Raw genomic sequence first — 26523 nt, 5'->3', positions numbered from 1 at the left:
TAATATCAGCACGTTTTACTCCATTGTCATCTTCACATGCTTAGGTAGGTTATTATTGCACTTAACTGTGGCAGGACAGAAAAAGAGTTAAAAGCTCTCAGTTTCCAAATGCTACAAAGAACACCCACAACAAAAATCATCATCAAAACACCAAGAACTCACAGTCAAACAAAGGCAACAGTGCAAAAACCACAGCCTTCAGACACAAAGAAACCAGAGAACCAACAAATATGCAAACACAATATCCCAAGAAGTTTGCAACCAAGACAAAATCAATTATTCAAGTATTCAGGCTGCACAGCTAATACAGAGCTCTGGTTTGTATTTAGGTGAACATATATCTAGGTGAACATATTTCTTGAAATTTCTGGAAAAGAGATATCTGTTCCAAGCCATTTTAAAACTTAATACGGAAAGAGAATTTTTCCTTTCTACTGAGCCAAGTCATACTTTTGATTTCACAGGAGACTTCCTACCTGGATTTTAAAAACATTTCTTGAAAGTTTTCTGGTGGCTGGCAGTCACCATCCATCATATTAAAGAGTACTTAGCCATCCTTTCTGAGGTGGTGAGAAATGTCCTCTAGTAGAGGAACACCATTGCTGCTCAGTGTGTACTGGGTCGGTCCGGGATGTTAACTTTCCCTGCAGCAGCCCATACAGTGCTGTGCTCTGCACTCGTAGTTAAAACAGCAGTGGTATCACACCAGTGTTGTGTCTGCTGCTGAGCAGTGCTGGCCCAGCATCAGGACTCTCTCTAACCCCCGTAGGGGTGGGCAAAAATGTGAGAAAAGAAACATCACCAGGGCAGCTGACATAAACCAACCAAAGGGATATCCCATACCATATGATGTCACACTCAGCAATAAGAGGTGGAAAAAGGAGGAAGAGGGGTGGGGTGGGCTCTCGTTGTGAAAACGTCTGTCCTCCTCCTGAACACCGGCTATGTGCATTGAGGCCCTGCTTCAAGGACATGGTCAAGCATCGCTCATTTGTGGGAAGTAGAGAGTAATTTCTTTCCTCTGCACTTCCACATAGCCTTTACTTGTTTTGTTTAGTTTTCCCTTTCCCCCTCCCTTTTCCCCTTTCCTTTTTTTTCCCCTTTAGTTAAATTGTTAATTGTTTAGTTAAATTGTTTAGTTAAATTGTTTAATTAATAATAATCTTTCCTCAATAATTATTATTTTTTTTCCTTTAATTAAATCATCCTTATCTCAACCCGTGAGTTGTTCTTTCCTTTACTTCTTCCCCTCCTCATCTAAGGAGGGAGAGTGAGAGAGCGGTTGTGGTGTACAGCTGCCTAGCACAGTAAACCCACCACACAGTGTTGCATCAAGTTTGTGTAATGATTACCTCCAATTTGACAAATTCAGCATTCTTACTCTAGGGTTTGTAATTATGAATGCCTAATCCTGTCACTGCTAAAATGAATCAAAACTATATTGAGGGAATAATCAGGATTATTTTTGATTTAAACAAATCTTGACAATTATTGTGTTGCAAACCTAATCTGATTATTGGCTCTACTTTGGTTGCTTATCCTGATCTGAAACAAAGAAAGAAAAAACAAACAATAAAACTAACCTCTTAATGGGTACTGTGTTCCTTCAGAGCGGTGGTAGGCCTTAGTAGGGTATTCTTCTAGAGCTATGGTAAACCTTTCACTCAGTGTGTTTCACAAATAACCCAGAATTAAACAATAGCAAAAGTGATAGACAGAGCCATCAACCTGATCACACCAGCAAGTGGAGCATGCTCTTGACATGAACAATTTGATTTTGCCAGCCTCTGGACTCAGAGGATATGCTCGCAAATTGTGAAACCTCAGATCTGGTGATAAACTCAGTCATTAGAAAATCCTGGCATCCAGTGAAAAACTTTCAATTTACCTGGTCTTATATATCAATGAAGATTATATATAGGTAGATATGACTACTATTTTGTCACTTCTCTGACCCAATTAAATCTTTCTTGTAGAATATTTTGTAGGAAATCAGGTACTGTGATACTTTCTAACAGCATAAAGAAGAAAATTATACCACATTATTGCTGTAAGTAAATCATACGTTTAGTTTGCAGAAATATGGATCTTATATTGATTAATATGCTGCCCTATGAAGCAGTTTTATTGATTAATGGGAATGTAAATGGGAAAGCACACTGTTTTAATCAGATTAGAAAGTGAAGGACATGGAAAATTAAAATGCATGAAAAAGGTCCTGGATATGTTTTTTAGTCATTCATCTTTTTGGTATGAAAACATAACAAGCTAATGTGTCAAGAAGGCATAAGATTGATTAACAACAGTAAAAAGACAGGTATGTAAGTCCAGTCTGCTCAGAGTTCTTATATCTGAGAATACAAAAACTCTTCTGGAAGTGGTTGATCACAGATTCGTTCATACTAATATAACAATGGCTGCATTAGGTTAGATTAAAGGTCCACTCCACCTGGTATTCCTGTGTCCAGGAATACCAGGTCAGTAGAAGATGGAGCTCAAGCAGGAATAAATTTGATTAAGAAGTGCCTACAGACACGTGAAGCCAATATTGATACCTCAGATACTGTGGTCTGTGTCTCCTCAGCTGGTAGTAAACTATTTGTGCATGTTAGAAATGTGGTGTCAGTAGGCGACAAGTACCTCTGGGGAAAGCTGTACTGAAATTTGGAAGGTTGGCAGGAGAATTCTGGAAACTGTGGGAATACTGTTGGCTCCCTGGTCCTACCAAACCTCCAAACCAGCACCTATCAGCTTCCTGGACAATTTCTAGGAGTCATGAGTGCTGTTGGTGGTATGTTTATTATTGGTTGTGCCCTACCTGAGAATAAGGAACCTCTCTGATTCCCTATTTTTGCACTTTTCATCTTTTGATTGTTCCTTTTGTTTTCTTGCATTAGCCTCAATAATGATTTGATTGTATCTACAGCTTTTATTATTATTATTATTAATTTATTTATTTATTTTTCCTCTCTCTCTCATTTGTTTTGTCATGCTTTCTGCTTCGTAGGTGGATAGAAGAGGGTATCTAGTGTTAGTAGGAATGAAATAGCCTCTGGTTATTAATAGAACTGGAGAATATTTTCATTTTCATATGGGCAGTGACCTACACATCCTTCCTGACTATTGTTTCTTCCACTAATGCCAGTACCACTGCCTAGGTCACATAACCTTGTCTTTTTAAAGATTTTTTTTCAATGCAGTTGCATTTAATCTGTAATCACGATGATAACTAAATGACTACAGTTTAAATAGTTTTGAAACAATGTAATCTTACAAAAATGTGAAGAGAGATTTGTGTTTTTATTCCAGCAACATCATCCAAATCATCAGAATAAAGAAACATTTTCCAGAAGAATTTGGTTCTTCTTCTTGACCAAAAATAAAAAATAAAAAGTAAAAAATCACTCATTTCTTCCTGGATGGAAAGGTGTTTGTTCATTTTCTTCATGAAGCTGTTTCCCACCAAACAGAATTGTACAAATATATTAAAATATTGCTACTTAAGTCTGTAATGCAATGGTTTTGCCTTCAAAGTGTTTGGCTTCTTTAAAGGGCCAACATTTGGGAAGTTTTTTGTTTGTTTCTTTGGTTTTTTTTTTTTTTTTAGCCAGAATAAAAAGCCATGCTATAAAGATGCTAGATATAACTCAGCATTTAAGGTCCCAATAATGTTTTGAAAACCACTGTTAGTATATCAAGAAAAAGTCTCATATTTTTCTGAATCCTTGGATGTACTGCTTATGAGTCAGGAGGAAAAAATATTATTAAAAAAAATGAAGGAAAAAGGTGAAGCTGAGAATAACAATTCTAACACTTAATATAGAATATAATTATTATATTTAATAATATTCAAGACTATAATTAATATATTATCATAAAACATTAAACTGAAAACATTTCAGTCTAGAAATCTCTAACTTGGGATCAGTTTTTAGAAAATGAGCATTATTGTAAATTATAATTCATTTTTAATTTATTATCAACATTAAAAACCTAAACTGTGAAATAGACTCCACACAGTAGAACAACATGTTGATAATACTTTAACTCCTGAAAATAATGACTATGGACTATGTTTAAAAGATCTGTTTCTATTTGGATTAACCCACAAAAGCATGGATACATTTTAGTCTCAAGGCTATGAAGAGGAAGCACTTGAGTCTGCTGCTATAATCTAGAGTGCCTGAAAGCTGAATAGAGCATAAATATGTGCCCATGTCCAGTTTGTCCACACTGGAATTCTTTGTAAACTCAAACTAGTGGAGCTCAGAACTGAAGTTGTTATGGGATACCTTGGCAACTGGGAGGGAGAGACTTCATTCTACAGCATAAGTATAGCTAAAGACTACAGAACTGCAGTTTGGCCTCTGATCTATGGTATTAAATGTGATGTCACATATATATAAATCGTTTCATAACTACCTTGATGGATTACAAAGAAAGACCATGACAATGAGAGAAAAAAGATTAAACAAAGGGAGCTAAATAACCTGATCAGTGGCTCTTGTCACCCAAACTCTACTCAAAGATCCTCAGATTTACACAAATTGGAATTAACTCTATGCTTATCTAACTTTCTCAGTAGAAAAATGATAGATACAGTTAGAGTTCCAGGGCAGGATTAAGCCATAAAGACAGGTCTCAATCAGTTTTGGACTATGCCAGCCATTTATGGCTTGTAGCAAGGATGCTGCACATCTTATTATCCATTTCTTTTTCTCTCTCTCTCTTTTTTTTTTTCTTTTTTTTTTTTCTTCTTTTCCACACAGTACACATGCACTGCAAAATGTTCTAGAAAACCTTGAGTGCTACAGTGTGATGGAAAGGGCTAGAAAGCCACGCAATCCAGGCATTCCAGGGAACATGTTTAGGCAAAAACCCTGATTTTCATAAAGATGTTACTGGAAAACCATTTTGTCTTTTTTGCATTTTGAGTCAAATGTCCTGGATGCTTTCCATGATGTTCTTCCATGCATGTATCCTCCTCATCTATTATACTGGTAGTGATACTACTCACTTCAATAAGTATTATAAATGGAAGATGCTTCCTGAAAAGAAAATGCATGAGGGGATATTGTATCCTAAATTTTGAACAAAAAGAAGTGAAACAAATGATTTTACCCTGAAAATGTTGCTTCTCATAGTCATTTCTAAACACATGATTACAAGTATAATTAGTTTTTGAAAGGATCACAACAAAAATAAAAGAACTTATTAAACCATATTGTTTATTACATAAAAATCCTATTGAGAGAAAAACAGATGATGAAGACAAAAGGTAATTTGGGGTCACAGTGTTTGTTTTCAGTTACCTTCTCTTAGTATTTCAAAAGATTTGAGTTGCTTATTCAAATCTCTTCCTTAATAATCCATCATTTTATTTTCGAGACGTGCAAATAGGTCATCTGAAAGAAAACTTTCTGAAAGTCACAAACAAGTACAGAGGACCCAGAGGCAAGAGGTCTGCAGAATCTTTAAAAGGTAGCTGGAGGCTAGAGCTAAATCTCTGAAATTTGATAACCAAAAGCTCTAGTCTAACTAATACATGTTTAGGGGATAGACATACTCCACAAAATCATCCAAACCTAAGGTTGAAAAATAATAATAATTGAAGTTAATATATATATTGTTCTTGATATTAATTCGTCATAATATATTTGCTCAGGAGTGTCAAATTTTGTATAAAAGCATCATACAGAGGTTTTTTAGCCTCCAAAGAAATTCTATTTTTTGCACCTTATGACGGGGTAAGAGTTTGAAAAGGTATAATGTTTCCAAAGTGAATCTCTGTTAGAATAATTCTGCAGGCTCAACTATTATGTCAGTGAGATGCATCATGATTGTTCTTCAAATGGTGCTGCCCTTTCATGTCCCACTCATATTGTTTTCCTAGGAATCTAATAAAATGACAAAAGAAAATTGCTTGAAGACAATCAAATAATTTCTACTACAAAATGCAATAATGCATTCTGACATTCATTGTCAGAATGTCCTAATGGTCATAATGCTGACAGTATAGAGATCTAGAGAGAGTGATCTGGGGATCATTTCACTAAGGAAATCAAGGGGGAAATAGGACTCATTAACACCTTTCCATGATGCTTGATAGAACAGTCATTGCATATTGGACATATTCAGGAAAAGGTTGACAGACATATATTTTGAAGCAAAGATGGTGAAACTATTGTAGCAACTCCTCTGTGAAATTTTCCCAGGAATCTCCATATCTAGACTATCTTTCTGTTGCACCAATTTCATGGGGCTCAGAGCTGACATAGTTCTGTTCTACCAAAATACAGGGCTCTATTGCGGTCTTGCAGATTCTCTAATTGGAAAATCATTTGTATCTTAAATTCCGACTACTCTACCAGGCCATTCTTCTGTGCCCAAATGGAGTTTTTTCAGACCACTTGCTGAATTTTGAGTGAACTACTGCAGTAAATTTTTTTAATAAGAATGACAGTGTTTGCATTGTCTGACCTTGTTTTTCTCAAAATCAGTTTGAAACGTCACTTTTTAAATTCAGTCATATCTATATCTGTAACACAGGAAGCTAATCCAGTCAACTGATGCTATGTTCACTGTATAAAAGGTACTAGTAGTTTGGATGAAAAATCAGTGTGGATAAGCAATGTTAAAAGCAACTAAATTTATCCTTAAAGCAACTACTTTTTATCCTAAAGGTGAGCTGTTGTGACAGTACACATAAAAAGCAATCCAAATGAGTAGGAAGAAATCTTTTTTTTTTTTTTTTAAATTTGTATTTCTGGTTGAGTACAATACTGCCTGAAGAGTGTACTTCATTTTTCATAAATAAAATTAGTCTGAACTGGAAAAGACTTTTTTTTTTTTTTTACTAAATAGTTTTTCATTGCTCGTTTAAATGTTAATCTGCAAAATCTAGTATTATATTATTGCTAACAGTCTTTGTGAAAACAGGTCAGCTCTGACTAATATATCAACTGATAAAATGTGAAGATATATTTAAAGTAGTTGGTATTTTTTGTGTGAATTTTGCTAATACAAAGTCTATTACATTTACAGATAAGCTGTTTATAGCACAGTATTATGGTTATGAATGGCTAAAATCAAAATAATACATCAAAATCCTTGAAGAAAATGTTGCAAGTAATTTGAACTGAAATTTTCTTAATAATATATTCAGCCATTAAATGAAATAGTTACCCAAATCATTGACTAAATCCAATGGAAGTCAGAGAAGTACAGCAAAATTAATCCCATTGTAAATAAGTAAAATACAGAATTCCACTGGACTCTACCCTCTATTCTGAGAGCAACATGCAGTGGCTTTCCAGTAAGGCAAAAATGGTGTCCACCCTCTGCACCTTCTGGGTTGACTGAAACCCAGATGGAGGGTCCATGACCCGCCCTGGCAGACAACTCTGCCCAGGAAGACCTCCCAAGGACTGAAAGAGCTGCCCACACCCTCAGTTGCAGGGAACTCCAGAAACTGGAGGTCCCCCTAGGGCCTGAAGTCAGAGCTGGGTGTTGTGGGTGCAAATGCGACCATATAGATGAACTCGGAACAAGCTACCAGGTTGCAAGAGGAGGTCAGCAGGCTGCGATGCATCCAGGAGTCTGAGCAAGAGATCGGTGTGTGGGAGTCATGCGCTAACGTGTGCTGAGCAACAGCTCTGCCTTAAGTCCTCGCAGGAGGGTGGTAAAGTGGCTTCCAGCCTGAAACCAGAAGAATTGGCAGACTTGCAAGACAAGGGAGGCTGGACCCTTGTCTCTGCTTGGAGAAGAGTGAGGAATCACCTCCTTGCCCCTGAATTGCCCCTATGCAACAGATATGATGCTTTGGGGCTCAAAAAGGAGAGGGTGTCAGTAATAACAATAGTAACAGTCAAGACCCAGGAAAGGGCAACTGCAAAAAGATGGACCAGCAAACCTCTTGTATAAGAACCAGTACCATAAATAAGCACGGAGGTTGTTGGTAATTAGAGACTCCTCTCTGAGAGGCCTCCCAGATTGCCTCCCAGATAATCCCTTGAGAGAGGTGTGCTGCCTTCCTGGGGCCCACATTCATGGGCACAAAGAAGCTACCGAGCTTGGTCAAGCCAGAGGATTATCACCCATTCCTGACAGCTTGAACAAGTATACACCAAAGAAGCCATATGAACTTTCTCTGTTTCTGTCTTTTCTGGTAACACCAGGTGAGCCATTGAGGGATATCTGTCTCAGTTCTATCTTTAGCCCAGCAGGGTTGCTGATAATTTCTGTAATCCTTAGAGTGGGGGCTAGAAAGTAGAGTAATTACTGCTATCCTGCTTTCCTGGACAACTCTTTGTGCATATAAGAAGGGCAATATATTACTTAAAGTTACTTCTTCCGGATATTTCTTTTTGGTTTTTATTCTGTCCTTTTCTCCACATAACTTGGTATCAAAACCATCATGTTGTCAAGGTACAACACTGGCTACCTCATCATCAGCATACGACAGCTCCTTTCACAGCTGTAAATGTTTTCTGCATCTTACCTTGCTTCAGAAGAAATAATGTAGGCTGGAAATATCATGACATATTTTCACAAAGAAAATATCAATTTGTCAAACCTGAAGGCATATAATATGTATTTATTTCAGTGAAAGGTTTTTTTTTTTTTTTTTTTTAAGTTTTCAGAAGAAGAGCAAACATATTTAGTTAGAACTTGATGTTCAGTTGAACTGATTTAGGCAAAGAGAATCTGGGCTCCTGACTTTGCGTAAGACATAATCTGTTGATTCAGGAATGAGAATCCCTTAATAACTTCAAGGGAAATCTTACTTCATAAGAGGTTTATTTATTTATCTTTCACTCATTTCAATGATTTATTAAATAATTTTAATGCAACAACTTAAAATCTCATATTTTCTTAGGTGGGATTTGTGCTGCCCCAAAACTGTTTGTTTTTTTTCTAAAATAAAGGTTTGTCATCTTGAAAACAAGAAATGAAGCTTTGTTAATAAATACTTGGAAGTTATTTAATACATTTTCCTTTGATTTTACTACTTTACCAGGTGAATTATTTCCCCCTCAGACCTCCTCAGTGCAGATGTTAAGACTAATTGCTGTGATTTTTTTAGAAAAAAAAAAAAAAGACTGCTTTGCTTTGGGACAATATTAAATTATTTTTACAAGGTAAATTCTAGAAGAGTGACACTTGGTGTCAACACTATATAAACAATAGCTGCCCTGAAATTGCAAATCTATTTCCTTCATTACTGCTGATGTCCTGAAAACCACAGAACACCAGAACTGACAGAAAAACAACCCATTTCCTCCAAACTTTCCTGCTGAATAATTACTTCCTGTGTTTATCAGATACATATTTCCTGTGGGCTATTTACATACGTTTTTCCTGTGCATGAGATTCTTAAGGAATCTAGGAAAAGCTAAATTTTGCAGAGTGCCATCTCGAAATAACAAGAAATTGAACAGATTAGCAATAGGCAGAAAAATATTTAAATAAAAAAAATTGAAAATATTATCTTTAAAGATGTATTCAAAATATCTTTCCTAACAGTTCAGTCATAAAAAAACTTAGACTGCATTCAGTTTTCACAGGTGTATCAACTTTGCCTATTTATTACTGCTGTTATAAATAAAACAGTTTTCAGGCTTCTTTCCTGCATACACAAACCCCTAATTTCAGCCCATTAATTCTAAAAGAAACTATTGTGATATTTAGAAACAAGAGACAGACATTATCTTTAGAAGAGCTTAAAGAACTCAACATGCTCTCCTGTTCAATTTTGTGGGATGGTAGTCTTCTGAAAATCCTTTTGCTAGCTTGCACTGGACAACATCACAAAGCCAGTATGAAAGAAGGCTTAGGGACATAGATCTTTTTCCATTTTTCCCTTTCTCCTGAGACATTTGGAATTCCTTGAAGGACTCATGATAAAGATTTGGTGTTTCTACACGTAATTAAAAGATATTTGTTTTGGCTGGATGCCCACCTGCACTCTTCCTTCCACATCCACACTAAAAGAAGTGCTTACTTCAAATAGTAAAATTTATTAAATGTTGATAATACAATGCCATTCCCCTACCACCTCTCAGAGTTGTGTTTTTTTTCTCTGGTTGGAGTCTAATACAAGATTTTTCAAGAAAACTGAAGGACCTGTTGGTCCCATGAGTTATTCTTTGTTTTATCGTTCTTATAATTGGTGTTGCTAGCTGCTGTGTGTGAAAAGACTTTTCACTAACCTCCTAGCAGAATTGTCTTTGATATATATCAGCATTCAAAGTTTCTTTTGCCAGCAGCTATTGCTTCTTACACATATGAGGAATATGTGGAAATGCACTACTGAAATCAGAATCTCTGTACACTACAAAATTTCCTTAGGATTCTCCCAGAAATTTTCTAATGCAATACGACATCTCCAGGTTGGGTGAGTCTTGGGTGAATGGGTAGTTGCTTGAAAGCTGAATTTCCAAAGTCCCAGGTTCTAGTGTCTCCTCAGGTGGTAAGATTCTGGTGTTGGCTTGTGGTGCTAAATGACAAACAAAGTGATTAATTGAGCTATATATTTTAATCTTTCTTCAGAATCAGTTTTCAAGCAAAAGGGGAATGCATGTTTCATCTAATGGAATGAAACTGTAATTCTGCACTTCCTTTGTTAAGATGAATTGAAGTGTTCCTTCTATACAGAATGAATCATTCTCCATTGTCAAAATGACATCCATTATTTGGAGCTGAAGCACAGATCAGTCTAAATAGACTTGACTATGTATATGCTTGGATTAAAGTATTATTTGAAAATAGTGTTTTGCTATATGCAAGTCAAACCTTACAAACTTTACTAGCATACCTATCTTGATTAAGTATTTGGTGACATCTGCTTCATGCACAAGAAAATTGTTAGTGCTTTCAGCTACGTCTCATCCTCTAACTGTTTCTTGATATTCTTTAATTGTTCATAATGCATTCAAAGGGTGAAGATTGTATCTATAACAGGGAAGATTTTCATTGAGAAAAGTATTGTAGAACAGAGAAAGCTAACTCACTTAAGTGAGATGGCTGTGTTTTCAAGAAGCAGGCTTGATTTGGAGAATAATGAAGAAAAATTTCTGTACTGTGGGTAGAGGGGCACTTAGCTGATGCTGAATGACAAGCCCAACTACTCAATATTTCTGGTGCTGAGTAGAGCTTCAGCAGAGGCAGTGTTTTGATTAAATGCTTCCACCATATATCCAGTGTAAACTGGAGACCTAAATATGCAAACTTCTTAAATTAAATTCATTTTTTAGAAGGAAAAACAAACAAACAAACAAACAAAAAAGCACCTCCTTTAAATTAGTTTTTAATTTAAGCAGCAAAATCCTAGTGTAACTGATTTAAATTAAAACTCAGTTATTGTGTAGTTCTTATCTTTATGTTGTATTAAGAGGGTACAGTGAGATACTATTGTCTTGGAAGAAAATTGAAACTCTTGCCTAGTTTTAACATTGTAAAAAGAAACAAATGGATTTTAATATTTTAAGCATCTAGACTTGAACAGCAAGTGAATCTCATTAATATCTGTTGTTCTTTATTTAGCTGTTCCTCTTGCTGACATTTCTCCCTGTGGTTTTCATTTTAACAAACCTTTATCTTTAAATACAAATCCCCAGGACAAATGCAAGAGTGGATGGATTTGATACAAATCTAAAAGTACACGTATCTGTCATTTGGGCTGAAACCTAAATAAATCTTACAAATTATGCAGTGGAACATAAGATTAATTTCTGAGTTTCGAGGTTCTACTTTGCTAAAATACCTTGTGTGAAAAAGAGAAGAAAAAATAAAACAGGATTATAAAAATTAGGTCAAGTGAATCTGGGATTTCAAACATTTATATCCATCACTCATGGTTGCATGGTTATTTCATGGGGTCATTACACTGCTAAACAGCAAAACTTATGTTGTTTTGACTGTGTGTTTTTGTATCTTAATATATTTGGAAGTCTTTCAAGTTCAACACTAGAACTGATATACATAATTTTATAGTGCTTATTTCAGTTCCACTACATCCTGTATTTTGGTGCTCTCATCGGAAGAATCTGTTGACTTCTTATTAATACCCTCAAACTAATTTAATGGAGATTCTACAGATTTCGTCCTTCAATATGACCTCAGGTGTGTCTTTCTTGACTTAGTTTTTTTTTTTATTCCTTTTTTTTTCTTTAAGTTCATTTTTTCCCCTATAGTTAAAGAACAAAATGGATGTCTTGTAAGTACAGATGTACTTACACTTTATCTTACACTTTGGTTTGCCAGCTATGTTAATGTATTATGATTTCTGTATTGCTTTGACTAAAAAGGTACTCAACCCGATTAGTTTTAGGTCAGATAGAATATCTTCACACTAATCTGTTCAGATTTGGAAGGTACAAGAGGTACTGGGATGGAGACAATGCAGTGTAAAGCAACATAAAATTACTACAGCTTTGCCAAGAAAAGTCACAAGCGGCCACCATCAAGGATGAAATTATATGTGTAAGTCATACCACATCTTTTAGTAAAGGTCAGATATTTAATGCATGACTCAAAGGCTATATTTCTTATGTGAACTTCCATGACAGGAGACATTACTCTTGGGGTACGTCCAAAATTCCTTGCTATCATGACATTTTTCCTTTACTATAGTAAATGGTCACATCTGTCTAATTAAAATAATTATTCCTCTAGCTATGTTGATGCTGCAGAACTTTCATTTTTCCATCTATGGAAATAGACACTTGCACCTCATGTGCAGCAATAAAGCCGGTGAAAAGACTAGAAAATGAGAGTTAAGAGCAGATGAGGGAACTGGAGTTATTAGTCTGGAGGAGTCTGAGGGGAGACCTCATTGCTCTCTATTACTACCTGAAAGGAGGTTGTAGCGAGGTGGGTATTGGTCCCTCTTCTCTCTCAGACTACATGTGATAGGATGCAGAAAGTGGTCTCAATTTGCACCAGGAGAGGTTTATATTGGATATTAGGAAGAATTTCTTCTCAGAGAGGGTAGTCAAGCATTGGAACAGGTTGCAGTGGAAAGGGGAAGTGGTGGAGTCCCTCACCACAGGGGAGTGGTGGAGAGGTTGACAGATGGACTCGATGATCTTGAAAGTCTTTTCCAACCTAGATGGTCCTGTGATTCTTCTGTGTGGAAATCTGGGAAATATCAACCATAAAGCAACTTGGGAAACAGCTAAAATTGGACAAATTTAGAGAACCTTGTTGAAGGACATTGGGATAAACATGGACTAAATTCAGATATTCCATGTTCCAGGCCCATTCATCAGTCTGGGTCCTATAAACTTCATTACCTTCTTCTCTGGAATGTGTTTGATAGAGGAAAAGCATTTGTCTTTGCTTTGGGAAGGCTTCTCCACATTATGCTATGAAATAACTAGAGAAAAAAGTAATTTCTGAATGGTGTTAAAATACTATGCTAATGAGTCTGGTCAAGGCCAAATACTTAGAGAAATGAGAAAAGTCTAAATGTGTTATGAAAATACAAGGAACCAAGAGAACGTGTCTTGAATTATCTAGCCACTGAGAGGCCAATTTTGTACTTACGGAAACTTTAAGCAACTTTTGGAATACAAACAAGTGACTTTTCCAAAGCTTCTTGTAGATGAGAATGGACAGAAATTTGTTTCAAGTTATGAGAGAAAAATCTTACAGGCTTTGTAGCTGCAAAGGCCAGTAAATAAGTAAGTTGACTGTTTTCTTGCCCAAACTTCAGATGACCTTATGTAGTTTGCACCTATATAAAGACTTACATCATGCGTCACGAGGATTAATGACTCAAGTTCTGTATCTTTCATTAAATCTTTACTGAAAATAAACAATGGTAGATTAAAATAAAAATTAATTGTGTCTTGAAAAACTCTATATCCAATATTCGTTTCTGACTTAAAGTAAAAATGTCAAATTCTGTAAAGTTACTCTAAAAATAACTTTTTTTTTTTTCACAAGTCTTCTGACTTTTTAATCAACATAGATTCACTTTACATTTTCATATATAAAATTCTCTTGCCTTTTATTTTAAAATCTATAGGAACCATAGCATTTTAAAAAAAATTGGCACTTTCTCCCCCAGACCAGGGTATTCATGGTCACTGATATTTTTCTTTAAATGGGTCTGGCTTTAGCTTTTCACACCCTTCTCTGTGTGGTTGTGTGAATGGCTTTATAAGTACCTATGTGTATGGATGGAGAAATAATCACCAAAACCAGCAGGTGAGGAGAGAAAAATTATGAGAGCGAGCATGTGAAAGTCTTCCAAGAACTGAAAATCTCTGGATACTATTGTTCTTATTAAAACTGAAAGAAATTATAAACTCGGAACAATAAAGAGTTGGTGAATTTGACACAGGCCACCAGCACACATCCACCCCATCCACGTTGTATAACTCAGACTACACCCAAGAAAAGGGTGGCAGATAATGTAAAAACAATAAAAATAGGATTTTATATACACACCTGAATCAAAAAAAAAGCTCTGAAGGACTTTCTGAACATCTTCCAGAAGCCACTGGTGCATTAGTACTGTGGTATTATTTATCTGCTATTAATTGGAAGTTTGACTCTGTTAATAATAACAACTTAATTAAAAATAAATAAATAAATTGTGATTTACACCTCCCCCTGATTTAACCACTTGACAGAAAAAAAGGGAATTTACAAATTGGATACAATAAGGTATTGGAAATCAATTTCTTGTCAGGAAAAAATTAATACTTTTGCTATTACCAAGACATTTAACAAGGCTAACAGTGTGACATAGATGAGCTATGTATGAATATACTGCCTACTATGATTTCTATTAAGTTGCCGTCATAATCAGTAGCAAGAAAATCTGGGAAACAAGTCATATGTTGGAAGTCTCTCTTTTTTTTTTTTCTTCCCTTTTTGTGAGTACTGAAATCAAAAGATGCAAAGTACAGTTTATTTTTGTTGTTATTACACTCTGGTTAAGACCCAAAGGTTGAAACACATCCTTTGGAATGGCATCCAGTGTGCAGTGTTTCCTACTTATCTAAAATGTCATTTGTAATGTGGGTATGTTTCAACTCAGTTTGTCTCAAGGCCTGTGTTTGTTGTTTGACACAGTATTGTATGCAGTACATATAGCATTATGTGGATTGCAAAACAGCTCTGAGCCAATGTTTTAAACTGTGGCAGCACAATGACCATGAGTTGAGCACCAAAGAATGTGGCAGATAACCACAAGCTGTAATTCTGGCAATTACAGCAATGATATTTTGAGAGACTGGATGGCTGCAGTGGTATTTTTCTATTCCCTCTTAAGGTCTCCCTTCAAAGTTAACAGTTCAGTTTTTCTTAGTTGGTCTGGCATGAATGTTTAACTTATACTGGAAAAGTTATTCTGCCCCAGCAAGATATTTAAGCTGTATGTCTCCTCTCTTTGTTTTTTATTCACAGATGTAGCTATGTCAGTGTATGGAAAAGAGATGCAAAACTTAGAAGATTATGCATAAGATCTAAGATTTTTTTAACATGGACAAAGAAAGCAGATATTTTGGATTTGAGGGGAAAAAGAAGCAAGAAAGCTAGCATTCTTCTCATAGCTGCACATATCATTTCTTAAGTAGGAAAATAAAAATATAAAAATGTTATTACTTGAATAAGAAGCAAATTTCATATGTTGCAAATATATTTGGACAGATAAAACAAACTGGCACTTGTGGAAGAGGTGTGCTGCCACAAATTGGAAGTGGTAAAATGCAGTTTAGAATATTCATAGCAGGTTGGTCTTATTTACAAAATTTTTCTCATCAAATTTTGGCTTCAAATGATCAGGTAGAATGAAAATGAGTGAATAGTACAAATATTTAAAAGCCTTGTTTAAAGTCATGGCAATACGTTCATCCTTCAATGTTTGTCAGCACATGGTTAATAATATCAGCCATTTTGCTCATGACATACCTACTGCCACATGAGTAACCAAATGTAAGTCTCTCTGTTTTCTCCTTCCCACTTCTATTTATAGAAAAGACTCATCAAAAAGTACTGTTGCTTTCCACCATTTCCAAAGAACAAATTGCTTTTGTCTTATTCAATTTGGTTGAAGAATTGTAACCACTATATTTATTTGAGCCTTTCTCTTAAACTAAAATCCCTGGCTAACTTTCACAGATAAACTGTTATGTACCAAAGCTATTTTCAGTGTGATTTTAAAAGAAATATGACATTGATCTATTATTTGACCATCATCTATGCCTAAGTATGCAATTAAAAACCTACACTTTTTTTTTTTTTTTTTTTTTTTTTTTTGTTCTAAGGTAAATGACATTACTTTTTGTAATACTTACTTACTTTGGCCAATATTTAGCCAATATTTATTGTTTGGTGGTTTGATGGTGCTGTAGATGAATGATGTATCATACTGCTAACAATAACTTATGGTAGCATGCTGAAGTGGCATTTCAGCTGTTGAAACACATGGTGCATGTTTGAGTCTTCACTACAGAAATGGACTGAGAGGGTTATTGACCTACTAAATGCTGATAAACACAAATATCTGATTTAGATGCTACAGATCTCACCATGGTCACCTTTTGGCTTGGAATCATCATGTCATAGAAAATGTGAAGTATCTTCCCATATTGCTCCAAAATGTGGGTAAGCCCAGTACAGAAAAATATTTGAGGAAAGTATCCATGTTCTATTTTTATCCATATATTGATCTTATGACATTAATTTTCCTGTAAAAACAGCTACTTTATTTTTTCTCTTTTTGTGTAAGGTATCTTTTGTTTCCAGTAAAGCTGATGCTGTTCAGTGACCTATGTTTGTAAAGATGAGGAGGCATAAATGAAAGTGCCTCTGCACATGACAGAATTTAAAGGGCAGGATTCACAATTGCCATTCAAAGGCACAGATACATTTGATTCACTGAGGTGAATCAGAAGACAAAGTTTTATCTATATTTTTTTTTGTTCAGAGGTATTGGCTCCTCTGATATCTGTTAAAGACAACTACCGATAGGTTTGCCTTTCATATTGTTTTCATGCCTACTGTTGTGGAAGTCTGGGAAACACCAAGTGGCCCAAACTAGTTTCACATGTGTAGAACGAGATTAAGGATTTGAAAACTGTTTGTTTTCTTTCCTATACTGACTTTTTTCTTTTATAATTATTATTATTGTTTATTTAATCATAACATAATCAGCTTCTATTTTTAATCATTGTATGAATTGAAATAGAACTAACACATCACTGTAGGTCAAACAATGCTCTAGTAATTTCCAAGAGTGGTATTTTCCTTACTGTTATTTCATAAACTGAAAAATATTTAACTCCTGCAGAAACCTATAAATGGTGAATAATTATAAAGTTGCAACTGATATAAACCTTTCCATGATGTTTCATATTTTACTAGAACATACAGAGTAGGTGGTGTGTCAGACCTCTGAATGCTGATAAAACATATCAGTTGCATCAGCTTGAATGCTGTCCTCTCCTGGACACTTTATCATTACTGAAAAATCCTGTGTAATTAATTAGAAAGCAGCAATCAGACTATAGAATTCCTGAAGCAGTCTTTGGTTTCTAAACAGGATTATCTATCACTGGCTTTTAAGAAAAATATACTTAGAAATCATCTTAAGTGCTATTTAATGCTAACTTTCACTTCTAATACCTACCAGATTTATCTGTGAGAACAAACTAAGAGAAAATGTTTGTATAAAATGGATGAAGGGAGTATCCCTTCCCATCAATTTTCTCCAGTGCTTTTTTGGAGGATACCTTTAAGATTGTGAGAGAACTGCTTGTCTTATATTTAACTGTAGAGGAAAATGGCCACTGTCCTTTCTGCCAAAATAACAGAGAGTCTCTCCTTGCTTTAAGTATCACAAACAAGAAAGAACTAATCTCATGAATAAAAATGTTGACTTATTTATGTGCTGAATTATACATACATTTAATAATAACAGAATAAAGTGAAGTAATAATATTTATACAGAGTCTAGATGAATATGTGGAAGATTTATGTAATGTACCCAAGGTTCTCTGGGTACAAAATAAATCAGCATAGTACTGAAACTGATAGAGATATGAATTCACATCCATCCACCTTGTGATCCTGCCCATTTTATATCATACAGACAATTTCATGTATCATAAAACTGGGCAAATTCTTGTTAGTACATGCTTTTTTTAACTGTAAACTGTGCCTTGGAATGAAATACACCAGAGTTAATCCATTGCCATCTGTCTTTATTTTGCTCATCCACTGGATCATATCCCCCACAGAGCATATTATTTTTGAAATAAGCAAGCTCCCATTGACAAGGAAGACCATAATGGCTCTGTAAGAGACAATGTGGTCTGCTGTGCAGAAGTCCACATTTGAAAGCTCCTGAATTACACACTAAAAGAGGTTTTTGCTTCAGGGATATGAATACTGAACATGACAAAGATGTCTGCAAAAATAAGCCAGACCTTCTGATTCTGGCTTATTTTGAATCTTGCATAATAACACTGAAAAATGCATTCAAAACATACCACAGTGTAGTGTTAGTGTTTCATAACTACTTCATCCCATTGGAAAACTAGAAGAGACACACAGTGGAGCCAAAATCTATTGTGGTTATTTTATAAGGCAGCTTAAAATAATTTGTGTCAATGGTTCGTCTTGAATAAATCTGAAAATTGATCTGTGCAATTGCTTACATAATGTTAAAAGGAGTGCAAACTAGGGCATTCCTTGCTAAAGAATGCTTATCCTCATCTGATCAAAACTTTCTCTTTTTCACCCTTTCAATTCCTTCTTATACTCTCCAAATCTCACCTGTTTAAAAATGGTTATTCATAAAAATTTATTGTGAAGTCACAGGAGCTTGAGTGATTGTGGAAGCTACTGAAGTGAATCAGAAATAAAGTAATATCTATAAAAAATGTTGTCAAAAATCGCAGTGGATATGGGAATCCACTTTGTTCCCGAACCTTAATTGATTTTCCTTCTGTTTCTGGTGGTCATTCAGAAAGGTGCTAACTGGGAAAGTTGTTCCTATGTGACTTTCAGAGATGACTGAAAGTTTCTGATTGGTTTATTCTCTGTGATAATGGCTTCCATCTCTAGACCTGGGTGAATGGAAAAGGTCACCCTTTACCCAACCTGAATATGAATACTGAAATCTTTTCAGTGAAAGTCCAAAATCTCCAATATGACAGTTACGGTGATATTTCTCTTCTTGTATCAGATCAGTATCTTTTTCATATATTTGAGTGTCAGGAGGAGAGACTGGCTTATGGAAAACAATTGGGAAAAACATGAGGTGGCACAAGAGGACCACTTTGCAGCAGCCTGAAGTGAAATCTGATTGCAAATGCTTTGTTTAGAGTGTAAAGAAAGGAAACATGTTGACATTTCCAAACAGAAAGACATACAAAGACATATTTCTTCTGTTCTAATATTATTTTCACAGCCAAAAATGCAATACTCCGGATTTTCTAGAAAAGATGGAAATATATTGCAGGAATTAAATCATTTTTGGAAAGGAGCAAGTCTGCTAAATACCAAAGTTTCATATAATAGTATTTAGATGGATTATATATATATCTTGAAGAGACTCACTGTTGATGCTGAGTTTATCATGTGAACTTTCTTAGAATAAAGAGGTACAGGTAGGATGTTTCAGGTACAGGTAGGATTGAAGAGATAGGTGTTTTGTTGCCTTATCAACTAAGCAGTGATTGGTGTTTAGTGTGGTTTAGTGGTGCTGTAGCCTCATAGTGTTATGGACCTATTTAATCAGAAAATCTCTAATCAGAATGGGATTGAACCTGTCTCTGTATCTGCTTTTTGATACTTCTGGATTTCATACTACTGAAACAAAGCTTATATCTATAAGCTGTGTAAGTCTGATTCTACTGTTTACTGCAGTTACTATTACTTGCTGTTACAGTTTATGGCAGCAAATGCTAGAATATATAAATGGAATATTTTGTATTTATTTTGCCTTTGGGCAGTTGCTGCATTCTCTATGCAGCCTGAGCCTGAGCCACTTAGAGAATGTTATGTGGAAATGAAACTTATTAACATCTGCACAAATGTGACAGAGTTGATTTGCAAGTTACAGGAAATAAATCAGCTTCATCACTCTGTGATTAGGCAACATTATCTATCTATCTACCCATCTATCCATCTATCTGTCTATCTATCTATCTACTTTTTGGTCTATGAAACAATGTTTCTTAGGAGTTGCTGGTAAGGCGAATCCTTGTACTCTGAAAAAATAAGTTGCATTGTAACTCTAAAGCAGTAAAAATGAATAAATAAATAAATAAATAAATAAATCCAGATACAATTTTCTATAGAGTTGACCAGGATAGTTATTTGTTAAAGCTTTTAGTCCAAACTATATTTATAAAATGTATTCACAAAGACAAGATATAAAATTTTGAATGTCTTTACAAAACAAAATTGTTCAGCCTTTCTTTTTGTTATTATTTGTCACAAGAGAAAGAAGTAGTAGAAGCAAAAACTTTAGTAAACTTTTAAAGACCAGATGTCAAATTTCTATATGAAGTACTGTAGCTATTATACATTTTGACTTCACATCTTTTTCATTATTTTTTTCCCCTAGATACAGTCTTGACCATTATACTGACTTAAGTAACTGATATTGTAGACAGATGTTAGCTCAGATCTGCTTGGATTAGTTTTCTTGCAGAAATTTACAGATATGGACACATTATACAGACATCTAAGTTTTCAGAAACTAATCTATTACAGATATCCTTTAAACTTCTCAGACTGGGTGTTTGAAAACATTTCTGCATTGTGTCGTATCAATTTGCCACTTGAGAACAGAAAGCAGGGAAGAGTTACTGTTGCAATCAGCTACTAGGACACGTGATTTCATTTTGATATTAGAAGGTTACATACAAAATACTGATTATTTATTTATTTATTTATTTATTTATTTATTCTAACTCAGAAGAAATAAGGGAAAGGTGTTATGAGTTCTGAGCATCTGGTTTCTGTTTCTAACTTTCCTGTATTTCTAAAAGTCATTATGTATCGGTTTATAAGGCCAAGGAAGAACAAATGATACGACTGAGTAGCCAAAATGAATCGTTATGTTCCTCTTCTAGCTCCTATTGTTTTTGGAACTCTGAAGAGTCCAATTACAATTTTACTTTGAATGCTTCTGGCTTTTCTTGTTCTCTGTTAGGAAACAGTTGAATGGGTACACTGTTGTTCGTATTGTAGCAGGGAGGTAGCAATTCATCCTGGACAAGGCTTCAGTGACTTGGCAAATCTTTCCACACCTCTTCCCTCCAAATAAATAAATGCATACATACATAAATAAAACCTTTCAATGAAATAAGAGTTTAAGTAGAAGAAAAAGGTATGGAGACAGAATTTTCCAGTTTTATAAATGTCTCTCCTAATTAATGTATTTCTCTTTTCTGCATGAGTACTGATATGTTTTTATTCATTCAGCTACTTAGAAGAACAAAACCTGAATGTATTTCAGATCTTACGATAAAATGCAGGATTTTTTTTTTGTATTTTTATTTACTTATTTATTTATTTTTCCAATATCATTTGCCTTTTATCTCATCTCATTCATTTCTGTGACACTCACTTCAGCTGAAATTGGGAGTGGGTGAGAAAGTAATGAGGCCTAAAGTCTGTTCTTGAAGGGTCTATTCTATCTGAAGTGCTTACACTACTATTCAATTTGTTCAGTGTTTTCTGCCTCTCTACTTGACTGCTTAAAGATAAAAGACAAAGTAACATAAAGGCTGAAATCCAAAATGTAGATTCTTAAAACTGTCACTCAGCTTTCACAGTCACCTGGAAGCGAGATTTCAGTAGACCTGTCCAAAACTGCTTCTGCCCCAGCAGTGCTTCATGGCTGAGAGCTCATGGACATCACTGTTTTCATCATCTTTAAGAACTTTGAGCTGACAACATCCCTCAGAATAGTTTTGGTAGGCTGGATCTTATAAAAACACAGAGAAGGAAAGGACTTTTGTTCTTTTAATGCACCTTTTGCCTACTAGTCCTGTGACTGGATCTCTCAAATGAGGTACTGCAAATTTAGCTTCAGCTTCTTTTTCCATTTGAAGGAAACCAGACACAATTTCTAACATTCAGACTACGCAAGCATCTTTGGGGTATTCTTTCACTCTTGCCTTTTAAGATACTGTGAAAAAAAATTTCCTGAGAAAGAAAGTAGTGGCTAGGATGCTTTGTTAGGAACAGACTGGTCTAGATTTAAATACTGTGTACTAATGCTCGGAAGTGCAGAATGTAGAATGCAGACTAAAGAAAATCTCTTGAGTCATGTACAACTAAGCCACTGTTTTATTACTTCTGAAATGAGGATCTCAATGAACAGAGAGTTTGTATTAAGTTTTAACACCCTCCATAACAGGCTACACTTTGTGGCAGGTCTGAATGTGGAGAAGGAGTCCAACTAACATCATTTGAGCTAAGCAGTATCTGAGGAAGGTTATAGGATGTCTAGCAAGAAAAATAATGTACCTCCTCACATCTGTGAAGCAGAGGAATAAGTATATTCAGTGCTTCAAATACATTGCACTTGACAGTAGCCTTATATGCTAAACTACCTCTCCTAGTTTTATGCATGAATCTGAAAGTATTTAAAGGGAGAAGAAGACGCAGGTGGACCTCTCTCTTGTGCTGAAATGCCTTGCCATGGTTTTCAACCTATTATAGAAATACAGGCCCAGATTTTTGCCCCTGCTAAGGAAACATCTCTCACAGGTATTCCTGAGGTGATGTTTAAAAGTAGGAACAAAGGGCATTTTAGTTCCCCACATCACATATATTCTGAATCTATCTATTTCCTCATCTTTAATCTACTTGTGCCTTAGTTGTCCTTAGTTTTAATGTTGTATTCTAATATCCTTCTATTCCACCAGGTCCTCAATCTACCCAGTTTGTAGAGCCCGAGAGACAACTGAGATGTTGGCAGGAGAGGACCTGGATTAGAGGAATTTATTTTCAGGCATGCCTGTGAAGTGTCAGTCATGCTGTTAACACTAGATAATCTGAAACTGGCAAATGTGAGGAAATTAAATTTAAAGCTGGCACTTCATCTTTAATTCACTGTTCTGTGTGCTGTAATGGTATAATTTTACAGCAGTGTGAATTAAGGTTGGAGTAGGATCAGACTTTAATCTGACTTATCTGTTTTTTGTCAATTTAATCTAGTTTAACAGCATGTTTAATTTGGAAGACTTTCCAAGTCACCTAAGGGAATTGCCTTGTAGTTCAGCACAGCATTTGATACTGAAATCTAAAAAAAAGATAAAGTCACCAGTCTCCTTTCTTTTACCTGATAGTGTTGATATTAGCAGGCATCTTGGAGTGGAGTGTGTCTGTGATAGCCAGGGGCTGACCGAAACTTGGACCTTTAGCACGGTAAGCAAAGGCCTTGAGTACACTAAAGAGAAGTTTTTGGTACTAATAGCTGTTTAATGTCATTGATGTCAACAACAGATAGTGAAACAATCATTAGCACTAGGACCATGTATCCACATTCTACAAGTGTGATTCTGCTAATATTGTTTTCACAAGTGGAGTTTATTCATGAAGTAAAAGCTCAGTATATTTTCATAGTTTGACAATTTGCTGGACAGACTTCAATCTGAAATAAGTAGAGGATTTGTTTATACCCCCTACATGTTTTTTCCAGATCTTTTTATCAGTACAACAGTACAAATCTTTACCCCACAATCTCACTATATTTTATTTCACTTAATCTTCAGATGAACAGGGAGAAATTTATACATTATTAATGCTGGGCTTCTGTCTTATTTTATAGTCACAGCCACATTAGCAAAAGAAGGGTGATAAGCAATATTTTACAAATTAAATGGTTTACCACCTTGTCTTGACAACAGAACTTGTCAGTGAACATATTTTCTTACTCCTAAACCCAGTGCTTTACGTAAGCATGGATAGCACAGGCTAACCAAAGGGAGCAAGAAGCAGATAAATAATTGAAAAAAAAAAAATAAAAATAAAAAAGCCCTGTATCATGCCAGAGCCTGTGATACTGCCGTTCTTAGCTTCCTATTAGCCACAAAGCAAGGTGAAAGATCAACCCAGCCAAGGACAGTTATGTCGGTTACAAGCATGTGTTGGAAACAGCCTGTGACAGAGCATCTTCACACATAAGAGCAAACAAACTCACAATGCTAGAAATACTACTTCTGGTTCTCCTTTCTCCCCAGGTAGAAAGACATGGGTTCAACCTTTGAAATGGGTGGGTCCAGCTTCACATAATGACACTAATGGTATGAATTTGTCCATTAATACCTTAAAGTTACAGACATGCTTTCATAAGTTGGGGTTTAGTTCTCAAACAAAGGATGAGAGCAAAAACATTTTGTGTATATTGGTTTGGCTTTATTCAACAAGACACATATGGCTGTCTAATTTCAAATGAGAGCTAAGACCTTTCACTAGGTTGTACTATTTACCTCTGAACACAAAGTTTTTATTTAAACATTAAAAAATTGGATTTTACATACTTAGCTTCAGGGACTTAGTATGAACATGTTGGTGTACATCTTCCACTTACATTCATTCAACGGCATTTTGTGCCCTCTGGTGACCAATCAGAGCTCCATTTTGCCAGGTTAGCTGCAACCTTTTTGATATCAGGACTCATTTTAAATATTGCTAAAATTTTCTACTCATAGGCTAAAGTAATAGCTTACTTAAAAAATGCAGGGTTAGTTCATACTTGTTTTTTTGTTTTTGCTTTTCTTCCATATATTTTAACTTGTCATATGTATGTGATAGTCTTTCATTTAAGGCTGGATTTCTAAATTCTCAATTTGGCCCTGTAATCAAAGCATTTCATCCACAAATATTTGGTCATATGAGGTAAAATTTGGAAAAAAAATATCATTGTGAGCTACTTGGTATAACTGAACTACCTATCAAAGCAAAAGGAATTTAATAATGTACAAATATCATGTCATAATAACAATACATCTTACAAAAAAGTGTTTTCCATACTAAAAGATCATAGAATACATCACATTCAATATACTTTTTTTTGCATACAAAAAGTCAAAGTCAATTTTTTTATTTTTATTTTTTTATATATATGTGAAGATTTTGTCCTGTAGTGTCATGTTTAGAGGCATCACTAGAACCAAAATGTAACCACATTTGGAAGTGAACCACTGCATATTTAAAACAGTACACAGAAAAAAAAAAACCAGTCAGCAAATCAAATATTTCCTGGCATATAAATAAGCATATGCATAAAAAGAGTGATAAAAGGAATAAGTTAATGTAATACTTCAAAAAATTTGAGGTATTATAAAGAGGCACAAAATAACTATAATTCAGTTAGATGGAGTTGTCATCAATACTTTTGGAAAAGTTGTCATTTAGTAATAAGATCTTACTTTTTTCTTTCATAAAAAAAAATAATCAAAAAGAATATGGTACGTTGTCATACTACACTTTGGCACCAATCCAGTGCTGTAGGGGGAAACCATCATAAAATGTATTTTTCCCCTGAGATTTTCATTTACCATCCAAGGACTACCCTGAAGAAGGAGAAAGGACAATTTGTCCTTACCCACAATACCACGGGTTTTCTGTATTGTTGCAATTTAATATTTTTTCTGGCAATAGCCCTGATTAACAGTCTGATTTGTCTCTTTGTGGGCAATTCAAAGTCCCATGAGGTCAGCTGAATGTTTTCTGCTGATTTTGGTAGGTTTTGGATTGGGTCCTAAAGGAAAGAGGCCTGGCATACTAAAACTAAGAAAACAAACAAGCAAGCAACAACTACAACAACAACAACAACAACATAGTCAATATCTTTTCCCAAGGAAATACTATTGTTTTTAAGGCAGGTCTCTCAATTTGATAAAGTGTCAGTGTGCTTAATACTAACAGTTAGTTAAGCTGTTAAAATGTTTGGAGAATTAATTAATGTTTGTAAAGATTGTAAGTGAATTAAAGGTGTTAGAAAGTGCATAGAATTTTAGTATTGTTAGCAGGTCTATTTTTAGTAAACCCCCCTTGATCATAATTCATTATCCCTCCGATAATTCATCTAAGCCTTTTTAGTCAACACTTTCTGTTGCAATCCATATTAATTAACAATATTGGTCTGTTGGTGCTACAGCATTTACCATTTTCCCTCTGGTTTCAGAACACTGTAATTAAAGTAATCCTAAGAGAACTGATTAATGAATTGACCTGAAATGCCTTATTATAGATCCTACACAAAACTTACTTTTAAAAATGTACTACAAAGTTTTGTAGAGTTTAGCTAGGAAGCCACTAGAGCCTGAAACCTGATCCTCTCTGTAAAACACAAAAGACAAAGAAGACCAAAGTATAAAATTTAAATTTTCCTCTACCTCTGTGTGTAAATCAATCTCAGGAAGTGCAGCTTTACAAAAGGTGGTTCATATTAGAGAGTGGTATTTGCTTATGCAAAAGATTAGTTTCTAATTCTACTATAAGAAAGATATATATATATATCTGTTCAAATCTGAAACT

At 35.0% G+C, this 26523-nt stretch overlaps 1 long non-coding RNA gene across 1 annotated transcript in view; it reads left to right on the top strand.

The window, feature by feature from the left end:
- Positions 1–16346: 16346 nt before the first annotated feature.
- Positions 16347–26523, top strand: part of LOC136790007 (uncharacterized) — a 36369-nt gene continuing 26192 nt past the window's right edge. Inside the window, exon 1 of the long non-coding RNA XR_010829073.1 lies at positions 16347–16620. This is a non-coding gene — a long non-coding RNA (uncharacterized lncRNA). The remainder of the gene's footprint in view (positions 16621–26523) is intronic.

Source organism: Anser cygnoides, chromosome 2, assembly GCF_040182565.1.
Source record: "Anser cygnoides isolate HZ-2024a breed goose chromosome 2, Taihu_goose_T2T_genome, whole genome shotgun sequence".
NCBI classification, from domain to species: domain Eukaryota; kingdom Metazoa; phylum Chordata; class Aves; order Anseriformes; family Anatidae; genus Anser; species Anser cygnoides.
The sequence above is the reverse complement of the archived record's forward strand: the minus strand, read 5'-3'. Positions and strand labels throughout refer to the sequence as shown.